This window comes from Hyposmocoma kahamanoa, unplaced genomic scaffold (assembly GCF_003589595.1).
Source record: "Hyposmocoma kahamanoa isolate Upper Pololo Valley unplaced genomic scaffold, ASM358959v1 66, whole genome shotgun sequence".
NCBI lineage: Eukaryota > Metazoa > Arthropoda > Insecta > Lepidoptera > Cosmopterigidae > Hyposmocoma > Hyposmocoma kahamanoa.
The window spans coordinates 8,682,182-8,688,235 of NW_020653854.1; positions in this window are offsets into that span (position 1 = coordinate 8,682,182).

A 6,054-nucleotide genomic window follows, 5' to 3' on the forward strand; every position below is an offset into this window, starting at 1 on the left:
CAAAATTCTTTGAATGGACACGACTTTCATAACGAAGAGACTATTGATCTACACTGAGATATATAAGAAAAGACAGAAATTTTTATAAGAGGGGAATTATAAAATTACCTGAAAGTTTGTCAACCTTTCCTTCCTTTTGAGAATCAACATGGCCAATACATAATTGGTGGTTTGATACTTATTTTTTTAAATGTTTTTCATTTATACTTTTATACCGCGCGAATTGTTTGGCCATCCCAAAATTTAACAAAGTTGAGAAAATACGGCTGGGCAGTTTACTGGGTAGTTTACGATGGTGATAATATGGTAGATCGTAAGTATACTTTTTAATATAAAATATTATCATTTTATTGTTATGGGGATCTTTCTTGTCTGTAGATTATGGTTAGTACTACCCTGGACGAACTCTTTCACAAGGAGCTCTACTGCTACTATCTATATTTTCTAAATCTATCAGTTCTAGGGATTTTTCGTGAATTATAAACTTGAAACTTTCTCACCTATTCTTAAAACGCGCGCTAAAATATTATGAAATGACCATAGACAATATAACATTTTAAAAGAACAATTTTTTTTTTTAAGTTTGCTCGTGGCAAAAACCGCACGAATTTTATGGTCAGCACTTCGCAATGTTATTTTGATACAAAAGACAGTAAATACTACTTCAATGATCTTATAATTCATAATTCATTTACTCATTGTACAACTACTACTTAATAAAACGTAACTAAAGTAACAACGTAATTACTTATTGATACGTACAATCACCTAATTATTTAGGTATAATTTATAAGTTCATCCATTCATGATCAAGGAGAATAATGATAAAGGAAACTCATACTCAACATTTGGGAGATACATTATGGATTGATAATGATGAAAGCGGAGTTCATTAGTGCTATTTATCTCTTTTCACATTCACTTTTGCTAAGAATTAATAAATAAGCAGATACCATAAAAACCACAGATAAACAATTTTACGCGAAAAATAAATTTTAAGTCCTTAAACACACTTTCTGCAATTTGCAAATAAATCAAATCCATGTTTTAGCCAAAACAGAATGAATATGTATAAAAAATAGGTTTTTTGGCGTGATGGCTGATAGCGTTGTTTTATTTCAGCACGTATAGCTTGTGACTCTTGACAAATGATTTTATTTATGAGCTTTCACCAGCCCTTATTTGCATGGCCGTCCGGTTATTAATGTCCGAATATATAATAAAAAAATTGTTTGAACTTCCGTTCCTACCTACGCATTTAACACCCTTGCTTTGTCATGTCACGTCAAAAACTTTGCTTGTGATAAATAGGATGAATAATGACTATCGCTCAATCTACCTTAGATAATGTAAATTGTAATTCATAAAACCACTTAGTAAGCTCCGTAACGAATTAACGAAATAACAATATTGAAATTGATTACCACCAAATTAGTAACCCATTGCTTACGCCAAATTGCACAAAAACTCGTTAAATAACGAGTTTTTTTCAAGTTTCTTTTATAGAACAGACTTCTTTTCTTACACACACACTCATAGCCCAGCACTAGGGAAAGCCTGTATCGCGGATGGCATGGATACACATAGCTAAACAACCACAAATTACACTAAATAAATGTAGGTCGTGCAAATATTTCTCCCGGTCCGGGAGTCGAAACCAGGACCTCCATGTGGCAGTCTAGCATGACAGTCGTTCGGCCAAGGAGGCAGTTTTTAAACACCATTTAAATTTTGGAAAAATATTGATAGGTAAAATTTGCACAATAATTTATTTTTTTAGAATTATCAATTCAGCATGGGTGCCATAAAGTCAACCGTTCTAAACACGACGCTATTATTTATGTAGGTACGTACATAAATGAAGAGGCGTACGCGGGACAGGGAGGAGGGCTTGGCGTTGGCGACACAATCAATCAAATCAAAGAAAGGTCAATCGCGGGCTCACTGTCACTCGTCCCGTACGTGACAGTTTTTTGTTTGTATTTTCGTCCGCTATATCGTTTACAACGCAACTCCGCGATATGTTGTGATGCGCGATGCTATGTGATGGTTTTAAGTGATGAAAGTTTAAACGGAGACCAGAAACCGTTACAAAAAACAAATGTACCTCGTCGCAATCTGGGATATCACCCACTAGAATCGATTTATTTGGCTGCCAATCAAAGGCTAGTACATAATGGTCGATTTACGACGCCTTTACATGCTGCAATGACGGCCAAAACGCCAATGGAAAGAGTACACGCAGCACACAACAATGCAGCACAACACTTCACTTGAGTAACGGATTACGTTCTCAGGGCGCCACTGCAGCGCTACAAGGGTCTAATTTGAAAGCGCCCTATGTAAACAAACAGAAGTCTTTTGCAATTTGGCAATTCTAAGCCTATAAAAACATTGATGAAATTGTATTTATAAAAATTTTATTAAATTTATTAAACTAAAGCAACAGTAAATTGTTTTGATACTATGAATATTTAAATTATAAGATATACAGTTAGATATTATATTGTCGACTGTTTTAACACGTAAAAATTTAGTAGAGTGTCTGGGAAACCCAACGGCCGGTAGCTACCTTGCCCAACGCAATAGCATAGCCATACAAAGGAGGAACGCTGCCAGCTTCTTAGGCACCTCACCGCGGAGATCCAATTTTATTCATATAATTTAATTCTAGTTTTACTTTCTAGTATTTGAGCGTTTATTATTCCGTTCCTGTGTATTATGAAAATAAAATTATAAATGAACACACGTAAGTAAATTACGCAACATAGTTTCTTTTCTTTAGTACTATTTAATTATTAATGTTTTGGAAACTTGATTTAGGCTTAATGCAAAACTGTTGAATATCTGAGAACCTGTCAAAAATTACACTCTAAAATCGTTTGTATTATCAGCATCAAAGATTTTATATCAGCATATCCGATTAATATTTAAATTTAAACAAATCGACGATAATAATAATATTAAGAGAAGCGTATTAAGAGTCTAAAATAGATAATAATAATAACTGGCTGAGAAAAATAAAGTAAATAATATAAATTAATACATGCCGCATTGTGAGAAAGTTCTTGCAGATGGAAGAGGACGTAGTAGTACGCTCTTATTAACACCCTCCACATAGATACACGCCATACTGCATTTACTCGATTACGGTCCGTAAGTCAGGTTCAAATCAGCCAACAGGCTGAGAAAAATACAAAGAACATAATAATAATAATCATAACCGGTAAGACTTGAACCCACGACCATGCTGCACCGTAGCATTGCTCTAACCATCTGAGACACGGGTCAGTCTGAGAAAGTCAGTACAAAGATCTATAACAAAAACACATTGGAGAATTTCTACGACTCGGTAACTGGACCCGTAGCTCAGTTGGTAAGAGCAATGCTACGGTGCAAAGTCCCACTGGGTCGACGAAATTTTTGTGTGTGTTTCGATCTTTGTATTCATAATTATAACAAAAACTAGTGGAGTTATTTCACAAAAAATGTCAATAAATACATTCAATATAAGTATTGATTGCATCGTTGTTGGCTCCCCTCCGTAGCTGTACACTGTACACATATTAAACGTAGCAGCAAAATGCTTTGATGGAATATCTACAAAGTAAGTGTGAAATCCCTCAGTTTACTAGAATGTATGTGTCACATTTTAGGTTATTATCTGCCTCTATCTGCCTCTTAAGGTACAGGATATCCCCTAGTTTAAAAGGCAGGATAATCTTGCGATTGTATAACTTCGTTTTTATAAAAATATTGTAACCAATTAATTACTTGTGATTTAAAAATAAACATATGCTATACTATATTTAAGTTCAACGTGTACCATCCTTAATTATACACTTACTTCAGAGTATAGCGTGTCAACGCCATCTAGCGCGCCTAAAGCGTACTCGCAAACGTTCGGCCCAATATCGCGAGGACCACATATCATCGAGTGGCATTAAATAACCAATTATTTTTTTAAACGAAGATGGCCCTTCTTGCCATCGACCCTGTTTTGCCAAAATACGGCCTCTTCCTTGACCAAATATGGTAATAACCAAACGACTGCCGGTAACTTCCGTCTTAAGCGCGATTACCGACTCTCACTCCCGCGCGCCCCAATTAGTATTCGAGAATCCGCCATAAACGTTTGTTCGAGATAAATAAGTTTCCAAGTCTTTCTTCTGTTCCTGTTTAAAGTACTTTTACGTTGTTGTTTCTGTGAATGTCTCAGAGTATTCTACCGACTGATTTATTTTATTAAGCCTGTTTAGGTGTGGACAAAGTAAGGCTATATAAAAAATTTAAAACTATTCTTTATATTGAAGGATGAATGTGTGGCCTAATTTATAAAGTATAGTATTGCCAAGTTATTCAAACCGTCACTTTTTTATAGTGTTATGCGAAAGATGTGCAACGTCAAGTTTTCAACGTAGTAAAACCTAAGGATTCTATGTCTTTATAGAATTTTGACAAACTTTTATTTAACTTTGCATGTTTGTAATTCATTCGGAACCTTACAAGTCTATTTCGAATCTCTCCTCTTGAGCCCATACAACTTTAATAAGTTATTGGTTTTAGTTCTCTATTTATTTATTTATTTAGAATGGATAGCCAACTCAATACATATACAGAAAATAGGTAAAAAGGTACAATCAAAATACAAAAGCCTTATACGTATCGCACTTACAGGCTACCACAGCATACTAACTAGTAGTAACAACACAAACACATAATCGCAAGCTATGAGTAAAATTATTTGATGTATATTAAATTTGATTAAGGTCAGTTCACGGGTTCTTAAATTACCCACCATCATGTAGTGCCTCTCCACTACTGGAGGCTGGCCGTCAGCTTGGAGAACTCTTCCCTGTCCTGAGCCAAGCGAAAGAGATGTTCTACCCTGGCACTATTAGTCCATTCCCTGATGTTGTGCAACCACGACTTATTCCTTCTTCCGGTACGTCGTTTACCCTCGATCTTGCCCATCATTATCAGTTGGAGAAGTCGCTTCTTTTCATGACGTAGAACGTGTCCAAGATACGCAACTTTCCTTTTCTTGACGATCTGCAATAGTTCTCGGTTTCTCACTACGCGCTGAAGATCTGTCACATTGGGAACTTTCTGAGTCCAGCTAATGCATAGCATTCTACGGAAGCACCACATCTCGAAGGCCTCAAGACGCCTCTACGTGTCGGCTTTTAGAGTCCAAGCCTTGCTACCGTACAACACTACAGGCCAGACGTAGCAGTGGAGCAACCTCACTCGGAGCTTTATTGATAGTTTGCGGCTGCACAAAACCTTCTCCATCCTCTTCAATGTAGCTCGAGCAATTTCTATTAGGGTTCGAATCTCCTGTTCGCACTCCCATTCTTCATTCACCCAAGCTCCAAGGTAATTGTACATCCGCACTCGCTCAAGATTTAAGCCCTCAACATGCATTCCGTGATTCAGATTTCTGTCATTAGTTAAGACTAAGAATTTTGTTTTGGACACATTCATTTTCAGCCCCGCTCTCACACTGCACTCATTGACTCTATCCAATATTTCTTGCAGGTCTCGCTCTGTTGAGGATATTAGCACAGTGTCATCTGCGTGCTTAAATTACTACACATATATATATAATGTCTAACTTCTCACTTATTATATTAAGTACAATGATTACGTATGCAGACCATCGGTCAAGTACTTATTACTGTAATATTTTTTTATGATACCAAGTGATGGGACGAATAAGTCGTACGCCTGTTGGTAAGCGACACGCCTGTTCATAACAGTTGCAGTGCTGCTTGGAGCTTTAATCACAAAAACCTGATCAGCACTGCCACTGCGCCCGTCACCCTGAGACATAATATGTTGACAAGTCCCATGTGCTTATAATTTCATCAGCACCCTACCCTTCAAAACCAATACGCTGTATGCTCACATTACTGCTTGACAGAAATGGGTAAGGTGGTAGTACTTCCCCGGACGAACTCTTTCACAAGGAGCGCTACTGCTACTAAAACTACTAAAAACATTATCACTGTATTAATTAAATTTTTATTGAATTGATATTCAATTATTTTT